The sequence below is a fragment of the Anabrus simplex genome, chromosome 3 (assembly GCF_040414725.1).
Source record: "Anabrus simplex isolate iqAnaSimp1 chromosome 3, ASM4041472v1, whole genome shotgun sequence".
Taxonomy (NCBI): Eukaryota; Metazoa; Arthropoda; class Insecta; order Orthoptera; family Tettigoniidae; genus Anabrus; species Anabrus simplex.
In genome coordinates this window covers 409431582-409451635 of record NC_090267.1, presented here as the reverse complement: position 1 = coordinate 409451635, position 20054 = coordinate 409431582, and positions in this window count along the sequence as shown.

Here is a 20054-nt window from a genome sequence, read left to right as displayed (position 1 = left end):
GAGTTAAAATTACGACGATCAGACCTAAGGAATCCATGCAGCCGTGATTAAGAAAATTAAATTGTTATCCCGGGCAGGTGAACAATCACTTGCAGGGGGGGTGTATTCCGGCTTCCCGCGCATTTGGTGGCAAACGAGTCAAGACTAACGTGACGTCACTGGGAAGATACAGTGAGCTTTGAACTCGCCACTCGCTTTGAAGTCTTGGTTGTGTTGAGTGCACAGTCAGGTAAACGAAAGATAGCAAATATTGTTCTAGATTTTATTAATCTTAAGATATTGTACCGTTTCATTGACCTGAGTGCATAAAAAAACGGGAAATTACGACACTAACATTTGCCATGCATCGCGATAAAAATGACTGGGATTACAAAATAGACTGTTATAAAAAACACTTCGTTTCTCGTTTAACAGGCGATTGGTTGCTTTAGCGTTCTGCGTATTTAAGCGAAATGAGTAAAAATAGAACTAACTGCGCCGTTTCTCTGTGTAATAATATTGGTTACAAAACTGAGGTCATAGTTTACCATCGATTCCCAAAGAATGATGCACTCCAAAATACATGGGTAGCTCGGTTCAAGCGAATGGACAAGATAAATATTAATAATGCAAGCGTATGTTCAGAACATTTTCTATCGGATGATTATGAACGAGACTTGAAAAATGAATTACTAGGTCTCCCAATACGGAAGATATTGAAATCGGACGCTGTTCCATCCTAGAAAATACCGAATTGGCATGGAAATTAAACTGAGGTCCGCCTCTGTGGTGTAGTGGTTAGCGTGATTAACTACCAGCCCCGGAGGTCCGGGTTCGATTCCCGGCTCTGCCACGAAATTTGAAAAGTGGTACGAGGAATGGGACGGGGTCCATTCAGCCTCGGGAGGTCAGCTGAGTAGAGGTGTGTACCATTCTCACCTCAGAAATCCTCGAAGTGGTTTTCCGTGGTTTCCAAATTCTCCTCCAGGCAAATGCCGGGATGGTACTTAACATAAGGCCACGACCGCTTCCTTCCCTCTTCCTTGCCTGTCCCTTTCAATCTTCTCATCTCTCCACAAGGCCCCTGTTCAGGATAGCAGGTGAGGCCGCCTGGGCGAGGTACTGGTCATTCTCCCCAGTTGTATCCCCGACCCAGAGTCTGAAGCTCCAGGACACTGCCCTTGAGGTGATAGAGGTGGGATCCCTCGCTGAGTCCGAGGGGAAAACCAAACCTGGAGGGTAAAAGGATTAAAAAGAAGAAGAATAAAACTGAGGCTAGTGCAGTAAGTCATATTCACTTTCCTTAATCTCGGCTTTTATTTTGATGTTTTTAAATTTAAAATTACATTCAGACTTGGAATGCTTGTTATTAATAGTAACATATACCGGGCGAGATGGCCGTGCGATTGACGGCCACGCAGCTGTGAGCTTGCATGCGGGAGATAGTGGGTTCGAATCGCACTGTCGGCAGCCGTGAAGATGGTTTTCCGTGGTTTCCCATATTCACACCAGGCAAATGCTGGGGCTGTACCTTAATTAAGGCCACGGTTACTTCCTTCCCACTCCTAGCCCTTTCCTAATCCATCGTCGCCATAAGACCTATCTGTGTCAGTGCGACGTAAAGCCAATTGTAAAAAAATTGCCATACTCAGAAACCACAATACCTTTCTTTTCTGTTTAGGTTATAAGGGAGGGAGAACACCGCGGGGTCATGAAATCAGTTAGGAAAAGGGCCGTAACAGTATTAGACTCCTTATCTCCGAAGAAACCGAAACTAGACCAGGCAACCAACGCAAAACCCGCTCCTGATCCAGATGTATTAATGAAAGACCAGAAATTAAATATATTTTACACAAACATCATTAATAAACGATGTATTCGTTGTTTTGAACTCAAGGGTCCCTAACGACGGAAAAGCTTCTCTTAGAAGTGGTTATGGCCTCAAACATCGAAGTCAAGAAAACACTTTTAAAATATTTTTTGACATTTGCTCGAGTATGCGGTTGGGGAAAAGAAGCAGTCTCCTTCCGTTCCAGAAAGGGGTTTTAATATCCATAAACTCCCTTATTGGACTCTTTGGAGATGTGAAAGGCATTAGGACAATGTACGTTTTGACTTTCAGACTGAATCAGACTGTCTGGAAAATTATTTTTCTAGACTTCGGGGTCTCGGTATATTTTATAACAATCCCACTCCTTTCGAAGTGGAAAACAGAATGCGACTCTTAATACTAACTGGGAAAGCGAACGACATGCTCTGTCTCGTGGAGCCTCTGTTGCAGAGGACAGAAGTCAACTTTCTACATTTTCTGACCCTCTGACACCTGACGAAGGAACTGAAGAAGAATTCCTGAATTTTCTTTCCAGCGAACTTTGCATCGAAGTGACTGACAACCCGTCCGATGTTTTGAGTTTTGATAGAAGTGAAGAAAACTTGCTACTTGATATTGACCTAAGCAGGTTAACGATTCCCAATGAAGATGTAACAGACGATGCTTTAAAATACTTAGCAAGTTACGTCGTCTACAAGTGTAAAACATTGATAGTTCGTTGGGAACAAAAACGGATATATATCGTCTTGATCCGATACTATCCTCTGAACAAGACCGGATCTCTATCATTTATACTTCCCCTGAGTAGTTGGCTACGACAATGGAGTTTGAAGTTTTTTTGCTTCCTTCCACGGGCACTGTATTTCAAGGTGCTACAAAGTAATGGAAACATTAACATCAACTATACACTCGAAATTTCCCGCAGTCGATAGGAAAATCATTGCCCTATATGGAAGGGCAAAGTCTTTCATTCGTATGAGACATTTGAACAAAAAGGCCAAATGGGAAGCAATGAAGACGAATGCAGTAAAGAAGAACCTACTCTGGGCTGTATCTTCTTAACAGCTATAGATTACATTTCCTGCCTTAACATAAAATAATAAGCTTTAGCCGGTGACAGTGTCGCTAACTTCAACTTTTGAAGGATATTTAAAACCTACCGTGGCAAAAAACAGCCCACTGAGCGCCGTAGCAGATAGTGGAAGGATAGCTTTGCGAAATCCACATCCGTCTTGTCCGATAAAGAGAAATGTTCAAACAATTTTAAGAACTACCTATTCATTGTAATATGATTATTAACAAAAAATGCCTAACTAAGGTTTACGAGGCTGGCACATATATTATGCACTATAATTTGCCCTACGATAAATATTTTCTATTTTTCTCTCATTCATTAAACATATTCATGATTTAAATATACACTGACTGACAGAGCAAATGCAACACCAAGAAGGAGTGGTCAGAACTTTATGCCAATTGCAGGGTAGACTGACGTCACTGAGGTATGCTCATGATGTGAAATGCGCCGCTGTGCTGCGCACGTAGCGAACGATAAATGGGACACGGCGTTGGCGAATGGCCCACTTCGTACCGTGATTTCTCAGCCGACAGTCATTGTAGAACGTGTTGTCGTGTGCCACAGGACACGTGTATAGCTAAGAATGCCAGGCCGCCGTCAACGGAGGCATTTCCAGCAGACAGACGACTTTACGAGGGGTATGGTGATCGGGCTGAGAAGGGCAGGTTGGTCGCTTCGTCAAATCGCAGCCGGTACCCATAGGGATGTGTCCACGGTGCAGCGCCTGTGGTGAAGATGGTTGGCGCAGGGACATGTGGCACGTGCGAGGGGTCCAGGCGCAGCCCGAGTGACGTCAGCACGCGAGGATCGGCGCATCCGCCGCCAAGCGGTGGCAGCCCCGCACGCCACGTCAACCGCCATTCTTCAGCATGTGCAAGACACCCTGGCTGTTCCAATATCGACCAGAACAATTTCCCGTCGATTGGTTGAAGGAGGCCTGCACTCCCGGCGTCCGCTCCGCTCAGAAGACTACCATTGACTCCACAGCATAGACGGGCACGCCTGGCATGGTGCCGGGCTAGAGCGACTTGGATGAGGGAATGGCGGAACGTCGTGTTCTCCGATGAGTCACGCTTCTGTTCTGTCAGTGATAGTCACCGCAGACGAGTGTGGTGTCAGCGTGGAGAAAGGTCAAATCCGGCAGTAACTGTGGAGCGCCCTACCGCTAGACAACGCGGCATCATGGTTTGGGGCGCTATTGCGTATGATTCCACGTCACCTCTAGTGCGTATTCAAGGCACGTTAAATGCCCACCGCTACGTGCAGCACGTGCTGCGGCTGGTGGCACTCCCGTACCTTCAGGGGCTGCCCAATGCTCTGTTTCAGCAGGATAATACCCGCCCACACACTGCTCGCATCTCCCAACAGGCTCTACGAGGTGTACAGATGCTTCCGTGGCCAGCGTACTCTCCGGATCTCTAACCAATCGAACACGTGTGGGATCTCATTGGACGCCGTTTGCAAACTCTGCCCCAGCCTCGTACGGACGACCAACTGTGGCAAATGGTTGACAGAGAATGGAGAACCATCCCTCAGGACACCATCCGCACTCTTATTGACTCTGTACCTCGACGTGTTTCTGCGTGCATCGCCGCTCGCGGTGGTCCTACATCCTACTGAGTCGATGCCGTGCGCATTGTGTAACCTGCATATCGGTTTGAAATAAACATCAATTATTCGTCCGTGCCGTCTCTGTTTTTTCACCAACTTTCATCCCTTTCGAACCACTCCTTCTTGGTGTTGCATTTGCTCTGTCAGTCAGTGTATGTTCCAAGTCAAGAATGAAAAACATTCCAGTTTGAAAGCGCAAAACAAACGATAAATATTACTTTGCATTCAGCATTTAATGCAAGAGAATATTACAGACCGCAGATGTGTTCTTCCCGATGACGTCACAAGCCGCTGACCAATGGCAGCACACATGCCCGGAATGGCCTACCTCTAGAGTATTCTAAGTTCCTTGAATCACTTGAGATATTGAACAACGGAACGAAGTACACGCAAGATTCTGGACGCGAAGAAAGAAGAAAATGATGACGGAAGAAGAGTTGCTGAATAATAATAACGACAATGTTGAATATAAAGAAATTACGCCAACTCTTGAATATAAATCGAAACTATCAGGCTTAAAACAAAACTGAGAAAAGAAGAAGAGATTAATTGGTAGAAGTCGTCAATCGAAACCCGAAACTTTTAATCAGAGCTACTTAGATAATTAGAGTTCGGTAATTTATTTTTAGTTTGCGTCAAAACAGAAAGTACTTTAAGTACGGTTTTAACGTTGTCTTTTAGAAGAATAATTTGCTAGAGAGATAGAAAATAGACACAAGGTAATTTATTTTGTGATTGAATAATTCAACTAATGTCATTTTTCAATTTTTTTCATCGCGTGTAAACGACGGCGCTAACATGACTGAGTAAATCAAGACCATGGGGTTGACTTCTGGCGGAGACCTTACCAGCTGATTCTGCACATCCGAGACTGGAAACCATTGCCCAGTGATGACGCATTCTTGAACTCGAGCCGATGTCCAAGGAAGATCCATAATATATCCTTAATATGATAATAGTGGAAACTCTCCTCACTTAGCACGCAGAGCAGCGGCGACAGCACGTAGTGCTGCAGTCTAGCGGCTCGCAGGGAACATAACGCGGTATTCATACACTACACATTTCGACTTCCAACCCAACGAAATACAGATTTTAAGACGTTTGCGTCGTTCTTGTAACATAATATAGGGAAGGAAAAAAGGTGGATGTTGATCTGAATGAACCAGTGATAAGAATAAAACAAATGTATTATCAAATTAAAACATTAGATCGTCATGTTATAACTAGGGCCTATAGTCTTCAAGAGCAAATCGCAATATCTTTTTAAACTTGGTACTTTTACCGGCAATATTTTTCACTATTGAGTCATTGGTTCTATTCACATATGCCTTTATAAGGACTTTGAAATACTTGACGGTCGGTAATTTTACACAGCTGTTACATGTGACTACACTACATTCATTCAATGACAAAAACCTGTCATTTAATTTCCTTCTAATCCCATCTGTGCTTTCTAACAAAAACTTACAAAAATTATCTTCAAATATTCTTGATATTTTAGCATCTAACATTCCCCCACAAATATTCGGAAATAATTTTAGAATTGTCATACTTTTTCATTTCTATGTGCAAGTTTCCCATGCTATAATCATTACCATAAGAAGACAATACATCCCTACACTCGGCATGGGGAAATTTGCTACATGCCCAGCCCATGACATAATTGTCTGCATTTTCCTGTAATATATCATGGTCATAATCAGTTACCTGATCACTTAACTCATACTGTCGAGAGACATTAGCATCAAAATTGCACTTCATCACATCATTATGAGTCAGTAGAATGTCTGCAACATCAGATTCACAATTGCTGTCATCAGAAGCACAGAGCAATTGATTTATCATAACACTCCTTAAGGCACTGCAAAGTTTTGTTGCATCTGGGGTTACATTGTTACCTCCACTTGCTCTGATGATGGAAAAAATGTTTTCAGTGTGGTCCTGTGTGAGCCTCCTTGTTAGAAAATAATGAAAACCATAATCGCTATATAATTCAGACCACAATAGCTTCAGTGCAGCAATATTGTCTATCCAACCCTGAATACGGAGAGGGTTGCTTTTGCGGTTATTCAAAACTTTGAGTTGTTTTAGACAATCAAAAATTTCATCCAGCTTTTTCATACGCCCTGAGTCATTGCTTAAGTCTCCTGTACTTTTTGGGACTATTGAGACTTGAAGAATTAAAAACATCAGACAAAGTATCACACATTTCTATAAACTCTGCAGTGTTTGCAGCACTTGATTGCAAAGAATTGAATGATACATGAAGTAGCATCCCAGAAGCTACAGAAGAGCTGAGGAGCCTGGTGGCTAAACATACCCTCATACCTTTCATCTAAATCTACCCTTCTGCTCTTCACCCACTGGGTACACCTAAAAATCGAATAAATGCATAGGTTTAATCATAACAATATTTTAAAGAAAGTATGTTCTCATAAATAGAAAAAATACAGGCACATAAACATTAAGAGGTAGGCCTATATTCACAAAACTTTGTTGTTAGGAAATCTGTAAAATGACTTGCGATCACTTTGTCTTCTGTAATTAAAACACCCATACATAGCACAAATAACTTCTCTTCCTGCCATTTCCAAAATCGTGATGCATAACAAGCACAAAACTATCTGAAGTACAAATAAGACACTCCTGGCATACACAGCTGACAGCAGTAGCAAGAGTAGTTAGCCTCTCGAAACGCTAGATGGCACGCAGAAGCGGTGTCGCCAGTTTCTCGCAGGAGTTTCCACTATTATCATATTAAGCTATTTGTCCATAATGAAACCCAACCCAGATGAATAGCGAGAGCAAAGATATACAAGTTCCATGTATTTTTAGATGGTTAAATTATTCATATTTGAGTGAATCATAGTATTTGTTTAATTTAAAATGTGGTTATAGCAAGGTCAATATTTAATTCTTCGAGATCTAAGTTCAATTTATAGTGTCTTCGAAAATGAATCCATATAAATTGCTTTAAAACACGGACCGAGGTAGACTTCGACAACTTAAGTGTTTATTCAATGTGTAGGAATGTTTATTTTCATTTGTGGAAAGCTTTAAAAACGGCATCTTCGACTTAGTGCTAGAGAAATGTGTCTTCCATAATGTAAATCAATCCAAATGCGATGTGAAATGAAATAGGATCGTCTTCTAGAACAGTAAAACATGATACAACGTTAAATCGTCACCAAACGTAAGTAGATAAGAGCCTGATATATTAACACATGCTTTCTTTTACAGGAAATTTGTAATTGCTTGTGTTACGAATTATAACAAACCCATAATGTTCTATTATATTATGATAGAGGATTATTCGTACATTGCGCTGCTAGGAAAACAACGATTGATTTTCTTATATAGAATTGATGATATGAACAACGGAATGATGAGATTATAGGTATGAATATTATGTTGGATATGTGGAATGATATGATTAATGAGGAATTATGTTAGTTATGGAGTGTATACGATGAAATATGAATATGTTTGAGTAATTGGTGGTATTTATGCAACATAATGCCAATGATAGGTTATAGTTATTGTAATTGCGACGTGAATTATATAGTAGTGTACGATGTCGGGTTATCTGACATGCATACGATGAGGTATGGTTACTGAGTTAACAGGCTATTATTGGTGTACGGTGATTAAAAGATTATCCTAGAATAATTTATTTACGATTGAAACTTGATACTTTTCTGGAAGAATTTTGCATGTTATGTTATTTCCGAGTTAACTTATGTTGAAGATATGAGTTATTGAAGGAAACATCTTCATAATTTAAATGACTACTGTTGCAAATAAATAATTATCATCTACGATTTTTTGCGAAATTTCGCAAATAGGTGATTGTATTTGAATGAAAATTTGACACTGCCAGATGGTTAACCTGCTTATGAACATATGTACGTTACGTTAGGTTACTCCCACATATTTCAGGAGGTGCTATGGATTTATTTTTCCAATTGATAGAGATAATTAATTGATATTTTATTTTTAATTTGATTTTCGTTGGTATGTTATAGTATGGCCATTATAAGCCATGTTATGTGGAACTTACTTGTATTGCTCGCGTTATAATGGAAATTTGAGAAAGCAAGATAGAGAAAGATGATACGTGCAAGTTACAAAGTACATTCTTGATATTTCATATATCTCCATGTAAATTTCAAATATATTTCACTTATATTTTATTTATGTCAATACTTAACACGATTCATAAAATATGTTAACTGACTGTCCACTACTGTGACATTACAATTTTTACGATTATTTCATTTTCTTTCTACGAGGTAAAGACTTAATCTCAATCAATAACTAGCTCAACTATATTTTATTGTGAATCTGAATACATTGAATATGATTGAAGATGTTAACTATAATATTATATTTCTTTCCAAGTACAATGATATTTTGAATAAACTAGGAGTTAAGGATTTAATTTGGATTTGTTTGCTATTTATTCATTTCATTATCAGAAGAGATATTAATTGGAATTCTTATAAGATGATCAATGGATGAAATAAGGTTTTATTTATTTCTCGGCAACAGTTAAGTGGAAATAATTTAATAAAAATGCTGTGCACTTCTTCGGTTGATTCCACGTAAAAAGTATTTTTTTAGTTACAGTAAATGTCCCTGAAAGGTATCGTGCAGCGAATTAAAACTTATTTTACATCAATAATATAATGTGGAAAGGGAATTTATCAGAATAAGCAAAATATGTGTCGGCGAAAGAGTACTTATTTTTGACGGGATGAAATATACAAAAGAAGCGGCAAACATAGTTGTTAATATTAATGCGAGTTCGCAGATTCAGGTTGACACATTTATTCTTTGATCCCCATATGCGTGACGACTTGGAGATTGCGGAAAATCGATGTATTTATTTGATCGCCCAACGCAGCATATTGAATTATTGGCCGGTTTGAATGAAGAAGATTGATTGAACGCGCACGATACGTAAATGTACCCAGGTGGTGCAATATGTACTGTAAAAAGGGCAACTCCCTTGAGTTATAATACTGACCAAAAAACTAGTAGAAAGAGCCAGCTGTCCTTCAAGCTGGCTCAGTCAACTAGAAAATGAAACTCAGGAAAGTAAGGAATTTCACGTTACCCAAGTGCAACAGTCAGGTTTTAGGGAGGAAGGGGGTCTGAGATTGCTCTTGGTAAACTGTCAGAGTGTAGTAAATAAACAATTAAAATACAGTACATTGATGGAATCTTATGAGACTGATGTGTTGATAGGAGTGGAATCGTGGTTGAGAGAAGCGGTGGGTAATAGAGAAGTATTTCCAGAAGGGTATACAGTCTCTCGTAGAGACCGAGAAGATAAAATGGGAGGGGTGTTTATTCTGGTGAAGGAAACTTATTGTTCACATGAATGGTTTACCGATGAAAGGGATGAAATATTAGGGATACAATTAGTATGTGATAATATGAAGGAGGTGGGAATTATAGGCACATATAGGCCTGGAAGAGAGGAAAGAGACATGGAAATATTTGAGAAAATAATATATTATACTCATAAAAACAATAAGAATGATATGGTAATAATTGGGGGAGATCTAAACTTGCCTGAAGTTGAATGAAATGGAGCTGCAAGTGAAGCCCATGAACAGAAACTGGCAAATAAGTTAATTTGGGAGGGAGGATATGCACAAGTGATACAAGAACCGACTCGTCTCAATAACTTACTAGATGTATTCTTGGTTAAACCATGGGAGATTGTTGATAAAACTGAGGTAATTGAAGGAACAACTCACCATAAGGCTGTAATAATGGATGTAGGACTCGTACCAAAAAGGCTTAATAAGAGGGTTACACAAGACAAGAAATTGTACAGAAGAACTAAAGTTGATGAATTTGGGACTTACCTTAAATCACAATTCAGTTGTTGGATAAGTGAAGGGAGTAATGTGGATACACTTTGGGCTAAATTTAAAGGAATCATTTGGGAAGGAGAGAAGAGATTTGTACCTGTTAAGAAGGGTAAAATGACCTCAGACCCTGTTTATTATACAAGGGAAATAAGAAAATTAAAAAGAAAATGTAGAATAGTAAACAGGAAAATCAAAGAAGGTAGAGAGAGTAGAGAAACTAGAAAACAGCTAATGAGGGAACTGAGTAGAGTGTAAAAGGAAGCAAAAGAGAATTATATGAATGGCATACTTCAAGAGGGTAATGACCACAAAGGGAAATTTAAAAGGCTGTATTGATATATCAGGATTCAAAAAGGAAAAGGAATCCAAATTCCTACATTGATGGGAGAAGGGGGTGAACACTATTTAACAGATACTGAGAAAACAAACCTATTTAGTAGGGAATTCAGAGATTCAGTAGAAGATTGTCAGGAGTTGGAAACCGAAACCGAAGATAGAGAGGGAGAGACACATAGGGGGTTACGTGAATGATGCTGATCCACGAAATATCACTGTAATATTTTTCACAAATGGAAGATAGTAATTGCTTTCTCTCAAATAAAGTCTCAAATCGAAGGTTGATTAAGAAATAAAACGAAATATTTTATTTTAGAGAATACACACTTTACTGCCTTACAACTACTATTTCTGCTACATCGCAGCGCTCCCGTATTTTTTCTGTTTGTCCAACACTGTAGTGTGTGATGTCTTTGCTCACTGAAGTTTTTTGGTGTCGTTTTATTGATTTTTCTCATTCGATGTAATTTGATGGGCTGTCACTTCATGTGCACTAACTGATTCATTAAACGATTTATTGGTCCAGGGATCATGCTATTTTCCTTTAAAAATATATATATATATATATACGTATTGGTCCAGCAATCATGATATTTTTCTTTCAACAGAATACCCGCACTTCCATTCGTCGGTGCCAGCCCTGGACCTCAAGAAAAAAACAAACGACGGCGCGAGTAGCGGAATGCAAGACATATGGACAAAGATAACAAAAATCACACACAAAACACTCCCATTCATCGCTGCCAGCCCTGAATCTCAAGAAACAAACAAAAGACGGCTCAAATAGCGGAATGCAACATAATGGATTCCTATTTACAGCCAGTAAACACGTATACATATTTCTTGCTAGTTACGACGGTATTTCTTAATCAACCACCGAATTGAGACATTATTTGAGTAAAATCAATGATTATCTTCCATTTGTGACAAATATTACGTTACAAATATTACAGTGATATTCGTGGATCAACATCATTCACATAACCCACATAGGGAAACAAGAAGCTTCTCATTCACAAATGAAGATATTTTCAGAGAAATGCAGCTGCTTCAGCAAGGAAAAGCAGCAGGAATTGATCAAATTACCGGGGAAGTATTAAAGACAATGGGGTGGTACATAGTGCCTTATTTAAAATTTCTCTTTGACTATGTCATAAATAATAGTGTAATACCAAAGGAATGGAAGGAATCTATAATAATACCAATTTATAAAGGAAAGGGTGATAAAGGGAAACCAGAGAACTACAGACCTATCAGCCTGACCAGTATAGTTTGTAAAATACTGGAGGGTTTAATATCAAAGTACATCAGAGGGATATGTGGTGATAAAAATTGGTTCATGAGGAGTCAGTATGGACTTAGAAAGAAATTTTCTTGTGAGGCAAAATTGGTGGAATTTCAGCAGGATATATCAGATCAGTTCGATTCAGGAGGCCAGTTAGATTGCATAGCCATAGATCTTTCCAATGCCTTTGATAGATTGGAACATGGAATATTATTAAAGAAATTGGAGGGAATAGGATTGGACGTAAGGGTTACACGTTGGATAAAATCATTTCTAAATTCAAGGGTTCAGAAGGTCAAAGTAGGAAATAATGTATCGCAGGAAGAGAAAGTTTGGAAGGGAATTGCACAGGGTAGTATAATCGGTCCGTTACTTTTCTTAATATACGCAAATGATTTAGGGAATAATTTAACATCAAAAGTCAGATTGTATGCAGATGACATAATTGTTTGTATGGAAATAAATAACATTGAGGATTGTTCAGAATTACAAAGGGACCTTGAGAGTATCCAACAATGGGTTGAAGAAAATAATATGAAGGCTAATGGAGGCAAGTCAACTTAAGTTCAAGTTCTATGTGTGAGATTTGAAAGTAATTTGCACTGTAATGTCATGTGGATGATATTGTTGGGAAAGCATACAGATCGTTACATGTCATAATGAGGCTACTTAAAGGATGCAACAAAGAATTAAAAGAAAAAGTTACTTAAATATGGTTCGTCCATTAGTGGAATATGCAAACAGTGTTTGGTATTCTCACCAAGAATAACAAATAAAAGAAATCTGTACGGATATTCAAGAAGAGAAGAAACAACAACAGAGAAAATAAATGAAATGCTAGAGGGCATTCGACCAGTGCAGGTTACTGTTAATAATAAATGTGTGTGAATAAATTAATTCCATCCCCTGGTCTATGGAGTTTGGACAGCCGAAGTAAGGGACTGCCAGTAGGGTTGAAGTACAGTGGGGACTTCGATGGCCCTGGGACCGCTACGATAGTTTTGAAGGCCCTTCAGGAACTCTGTAAAGTGGTGGCAAAAGGGGGCTCTGGTTAAGACGCTGCAGGTCGTTATGCTACTTAGGTTCCAAAATGGGTAATAAATAAATAAATAAATAAATAAATAAATAAATAAATAAATAAATAAATAAATAAATAAATAAATAAATAAATAAATGCAATGTAAATTTTAATCTTATACCAGTTGTATAGTATTATTTGAAGTAATTCCACATACTGTATGAGTTGGCTATATTTGTAAGTACAGGAGAGATTATAAGTAGAATTTTGTAAACAATATAAATTTATTAAGGATGAACTGTGTGTTTAATAGAAAAAATTGTTATCTTAAATTGTATAATATTGTATTCTACGAAAATGTTCTTCTCTTGTTAATCTAAAATTTAGTGCTTGACAATAATGTATTTTAGTGTAATATTTGCCACCGAGGTAGACACCTCATTTGCAAATAAAGAGATTTTGATTTGATTTGATTTGATTAGTTCCCATATTTAAGAAAGGAGATCGAACAAACTGCAGTAACTATTATGGAATATCCTTACTCTCGTGCCTGGGAAAGCTAATTGCTCGAATCTTGGCAAATCGTGTTGTACCCATGGTGGGAAAAATACTTCCAGAGAGTTAGTGTGACTTAAGACCTTCTAGAGGAACCACAGATACGATATCCACAGCTCGTCAAATTCAGGAAATATGTAGAGAACAAAATTGGCCTCTTTATATTGACTTTATTGATCTTACTAAGGCATTTGTCTCTGTGAACGGAGCTTTGTGGAAAATTTTAGCTCTATATGTTTTTCCACGGAAATTTATTGCCGTCTTGAAATTGCTCTACACTGATACTGTATGTTGGCAGCTGTCATTGGCCACGGATCTATTGGAGAGCCATTGCATATCAATACCGGTGTTGAGCAAGGTTGTGTGATAGCCCCATTTTGTTTTCCTTGTATGTTGCCGCTGTCAAGGAACTTGTCAGGGATGATCTCCCTCCAGAAATACATATGACTTACAGGATGGACGGTGAACCTTTTAATTTGAGCCGTTTAAAGGCAGGAACTCGGACATTCTCTGCAGCATTAGTTGAATTACAGTACGCTGATGATAATGCTGTCGTAGCTCAGACACAAGAAGAGTTTGTGATAATCCTGAATGCTTTATCCTCTGCGCACAACAAGATCGGAGTCAAACTGAATACCAGCAAAACGCAGATCCTATACCAACCATCCCCTGGGGAAGGTCAAATAGATATCAATGTTACAATAGATGGAGTGGGCCTTCAAGTTGTAAACACCTTCCCATACCTTGGCAGCACCCTCTCATCAAGCGCAAATATAGATTCAGAAATACAACACAGAATTAATCGTGCAGGAGCATTCTTTGCTAAGTTAAGGTCTCGAGGTTTTGATAATCATGGTGTGAATATCGCACCAAAGATTCTTTTGTACAATTATGTTGTAGTTCCAACCTTCTCTACGGGTCTGAATCCTGGACATGCTACTGTCGATACCGTTAGAAGCTGGAACATTATCATCAGAGCTGCTTGAGGAGAATACTGCAAATGACTTGGCAAGACAGGTGCACAAATATCAGCGTTCTTGAAGAGGCACACACCACAAGTATAGAATTTATGGTTTTACGATGCCAGCTATGATGGACAGGGCACGTAGTTCGCATGCCCAATAATCGCATTCCCAAACAAGTGTTTTACTCTGAACTATCAGTAGGTAAACGCTGTTTAGGCGGTCAGAGGATGCGATTTAAAGATGTAAACAAGGCTAACTTGAAGAGATGTAGCATTGATGTTGATAACTGGGAGGACTTAGCCTTTGACCGTTCATCCTGGAGATCACTAGTCCATCATGGCACATTATCTTTTGAAGGAAACCGCCGACGTACAGCGAATGACAAGAGGCAACGCAGGAAAGAATGAGAAGTGCTGAGGGGAAATAGAAACAACATGACTGTTCCACCTGGGACTACCTGTCATCACTGTGGCAAATTGTGTAACTCCCGCATTGGACTGTATTGTCACTTCCGAACGCATAGATGAAGAGGCATCCTGTCTGGAGGACAAACCTAATTGATTACGAGTGTTTTCTATCATCATCATCATCATCATCATCATCATCATCATCACCATCTAATATTCTGATTTATGTGATTTTCATTCTTAATAATATCATTGAATGCAGCTATGTTTGATTGCTACCTGCCCAGCTAGAGAGTATCTAATCACGGAAGAGTACTATTCTCTGCTAGATACTCTAATTTTCTCCAGCTTCCAAATATATTCAACTTACATACATGGGGCGAGTTATCCATGTGGCTTGGGCCGCGCAGCTGTGTGGTTGCATCCGGTAGATAGTGGGTTTGAACCTCACTGTCGGCAGCGCTGAAGATGGTTTTCCATGGTTTCCCATTTTCACACAACGCAAACCTTAATTAAGGCTACGGCCACTTCCTTCTCACTCCAGGCATTTCCTATCTCACCGTCCATAAAGCCTATCTGTGCCGATGCGACTTAAAAATGTAAAAACACTTACATGCTGCTAAGAGAAAAATGTCTACGTACATACATACCCATCATGACATACGTCTGAGACATTATCTGGGAATAACTAATCAAGGATGCCCTAGCTATACTGGAAAGAGTGAAGACCATGTATCTTAAAAAAAGGGTTCTCTGCCTGGCAAAGAAACGCTTCTCTGATCCTAACCTATGAGCTCACAAGACAACCGTTCTATATAGAATAACAGCGATTAAAATTTCAATTGCCTTCTACGACACAATACCAAACTTTATATCATGAACTCCAGAAAAAAAGCGATTATATGGATAGATTTTTACCAAATAGGCGGCATGATTGTGTCAGAATGGATGAATTCTTACCACGAACTGCGGCATCCCAGTCATGCATTCATCTACATGGAATGTTCGCACCTTTTCGGCTGGAGTTCCCTAGATGTAGGCTGAGAGCATGCAACTCATTCAATCATCCAATAACTTATTCATTCATCCATTCATCGTTCTTTAATTAATTAATTAATTAATTATTTCGTGTAATCAATTATTTATTCATTCGTTCAATCTTTTGTGCAATTATTAATTAACCATTCATTCAGTCGTCATTCATTAATTTATCATGCATTCATTCATGCAATTTTCTTGTTGGTTGTCCATCCCTTGCTCCGTTTCTCTTACGGGGTCATGTAGACCTATGACGTGAGATGAATCCGCTATTGCGGTTTATTATGACCGGATACCCAGCAGTATATTCCAATCAGTAAATTTATCCTATGATTCATTCATACATTCATTCATTCATTCATTCATTCGTTTCATAATATCTATTGCAAGCTAAGGATATAATTTTCAGACTTCAGACTAGCGACACAAATACATATTTGCACTAAACGAGATAATTGGAGTAAGATACATGTTGTCTTAGACTATATAACAATTTTAACGTCTAGGAAACTTTACTCGTTTTCATTCCCCACCTGAAGGGCGAGGCGGGCCCCTTAGAGCGTGACGCGCTCGCTCGGACCAAGGGAAGCGAAGAGAACTGTGAGGAACAAGGAATGAGTGAGATGGGAAGAGCGATGTGACAAATTTAATGAGGTGGCCTACGGATATGCGAATTTTTAGGGGATTGGAGCAAAGGTGAAGTAAATAGAAAAGGAGATGTGGGGAGGCGTCCTCTTGGCTAAGGGGGTGTAAAGATAATATGAGCTTTATTTAAAATAAGATTCAATGGTACAACATATGAGAGAATAGAGTCATGATTTACAGTGTAAGCAGTAGGGAACAGTCTGTGCAACTGAGATGAGACAAGGAAAAGTTTATGCTAGATATGGAGGTGGGAGGTTAAGGGCGAGGACGTGAAAGAGGGAAGAGAATTTAAACAAAGAAGTGAGTAAGAAATGGAAAAGGGGCGATGGAGAGGTATAGAGGTTGGGCGGACGAGAGATTTGGCAAGAAGGAGTGGGCCGGGAACGACGACGGGTCGTGGTAGGGCGGTTAGAAGGTTGGGGAGAAGAGCGAGACGGTTCTACGTGATGGTATCGGCCGTGAAGATGTAGTCCAGTGGCGATGAGGTGTTGTGCATCCGTAGGAGTCGGTAGGTGAAGGCGCACGAGGCGTGAAGGTCCAGAGGCGTGATAGATGCGGGAGACCCGTCGAAGAGGCGTGCCCGCCATTTGGAGTTCCTGGGCGATGTCTTCGTCGTGCAGGAGTGGATCCACGCCGCGGATGACGCAGGTGCAGTCCGTTGATGGTGGTGATGACGAGAGACGTGCCTTGTTTGCTGCTGGTGTGGGTAGAGATGCGGGTTGTTGAAGAGGGTGGGCGGGACTGGGAAGAGTGGGGAGAGTAGCGGTCATTAGAGGGGTTGAATGGGATGTAACCAGAGTAGTGGTAGGGGTTGTGAAGAAAGAGTGAGGTGTTGGGGAGTTGGTGGTGATGGTAGTGGTAGTGGTGGTGCTTGGGAAGGACGAACGTCGTGTCGTTGGAATGTATGGAGGAGAGGGGATGTATGGAGGTGGCGTGCAGGCGGCAATCGAAGCAGATGAAGTGAAGTGGATCTCGATGAGAAGACGTCCAGGAGAAGTGACCACTCTATGGAGACGACAACTGATGTATGCTCCAGTATGAAGAAGGCGATCACTTGCAGCTGGAGTGTTGCAGTAGAGAAGAACAGAAGATGCTGCGTCGAGTCCGTCATATAGCCGGATAGCATGATAGACTCCAGTCGTGCGGAGATCGGAGAGGATTGAGTCTATGGAAATTGCAGTGTCGACATCCAGGACGAGGCAGGTGGATATTTGGGGGCGGCCGACTTCCATCATGGTGTCAGCCGATTTGCTTTTTTGTGTCGGCTAGGTGCGAAATTAATGCCGTGTCGTCACTTGGCCGAATCAAAAACACAGGATGTGGTGCAGGAGTAAACTGTCCGCTTTCAGAGACGGTATGATGTCTAGGAAAAAGATTTAGAAACTACAATTCAGAGAACTGGTGTAATTAGTGAGTAGGTGTTATTGTAATATTATTAGATAAATTAATTTTAATAAAATTATGCATGTATCAAAATAATTTGGATTGCAATAAAAGATTATTCTTTCCCCAGTTCCTTGCTCTCCGGAACTAAGGAATGCGAATATTCTATTCTTTCCTTCTACTACCACCACGACCACCACGTATTCCACCATTTTCCCTTCAATCGACTGTAGCATTCTGGTCTACGTTCAACGAGCTAGCTCGTTATCTACGATATTTTAGTCCACGGCCGACTGGATACCTCGCTGCGCTTCTTATACCGGCCTTGACAATCGCTTGTGAAGCCCAGCATAAAGCTGTAATTGGAAAGTTTCACCATAATGCCGCTGGAGCGCTGGCCTACTACCCATTGACAGGATGCTGTATACCGCAAATTGCCGCATTTCCAGTTTTATTTTTTGGTTTTGCTGTCGTAAATGTTAGCAATGTGTTCGCAATGAGGTGCTTGTTGGCTTGATAATGAAATCTGATAGTTATGCGCTAGTGAGTTTATTTTTTATTGTGTAGTGTGGTGATTATATTTTTTTAAATTGTGTTTACAAATCTTGGAATTCGAGACATTCTTGTGCACCTTTTACTTCGAGCAGAAATTTTATGGAAACAAGAACAAAGTGATTTCTCGCTGTAACTTCGTCCTGAACAAGGATTTTAATTTATGTGCTAATTCGTTTTTTAATGGTGTGTTGATTTGCTTTTCTTTAACTGTGTTAGGAAATATTCGAATATATATTGCTGTGAGCCTTTTTTGTATTCCGAACAGGAAAAAAAGCAAAGGGACACTATCATTTTACGAATTCTCTGCAGACCAGGACAAAACTATGTCTTAGTTTTCCGTTTCTATGTCGGGTATTTACCTCCGTTCTTTCTTTCTCTTTTCTTACTTTGTTTACCCCTCCAGCGTTGGCTTTTCTCTCGGACTCAGTGAGGGATCCCACCTCTACCACCTCAAGGGTAGTGTCGTGGAGCGTGAGACTGCGGGTCGGGGGATACTACTGGGAAGGATGACCAGTACTTCGCCCAGGCGGCCGCAACTTCTATGCTGAACAGGGGCCTTGTGTCGGGGATGGGAAGATTGGAAGGCATATCCAAGGAAGAGGGAAGGCATCAGCCGTGGCCTTAAGTTAGTTACCATCCCGGCATTTGCTTGGAGAAGTGGGAAACTATGGGAAACCACTTCGGGGATCTCTGAGGCGGGAATCGATACCACCCTCTACACAGTTGACCTCCCAAGGCTGAGTGGACCCCGTTCCAGCCTTCGTACCACTTTTGAAATTTCGTGGCAGGGCCAGGAATCGAACCCGGGCCTCCGTGAGTGGCCGCTAATCATTTTTACCCATGAATTTTCTTTCATAGAATAATCCTTTAGGCGGTGTCGTATTTGCCACATGACAGCAACACAACACATTTTTGTTGAAGATAATCTGAAGTTTAACATTTAAACATTGACAAGTAAGAATCACTACTGCTATGACAATAAGGCCAGCGTATGAAGTGGTGTTACCTGAGCAATGGGGCCGATGACCTAGATGTTAGGCCCCTTTAGACAACAAGCATCATCATCATCATCATCATCATCATCATCATCATCATCATCATCATCATCATCATTATCGAGCAGAGAACAGTTTACATCTTATTTACTCAAAATACTTTTCTCTCACTGAATTTTTATTTAAAATTCTTCTTCTTTCGCTATTTGTTTTACGTCGCACCGACACAGATAGGTCTTATGACGCCGGTGGAATAGGAAAGGGCTAGCAGTGGGAAGGAATCGGCCGTGGCTTTAATTGAGGTACAGCCTGATGTGAAAATGGGAAACCACGGAAAACCGTCTCCAGAGCTGCCGACAGTGGGGTTCGAACCCACTATCTCCCGGATGCAAGCTCACAGCTCCACGCCGTGCGGCCAACTTGTTCCACCCTACTGCATTTCAAGTAAAATTTATTTTCTGAATTTAGCATGGCCAGCTTGCCCGGTA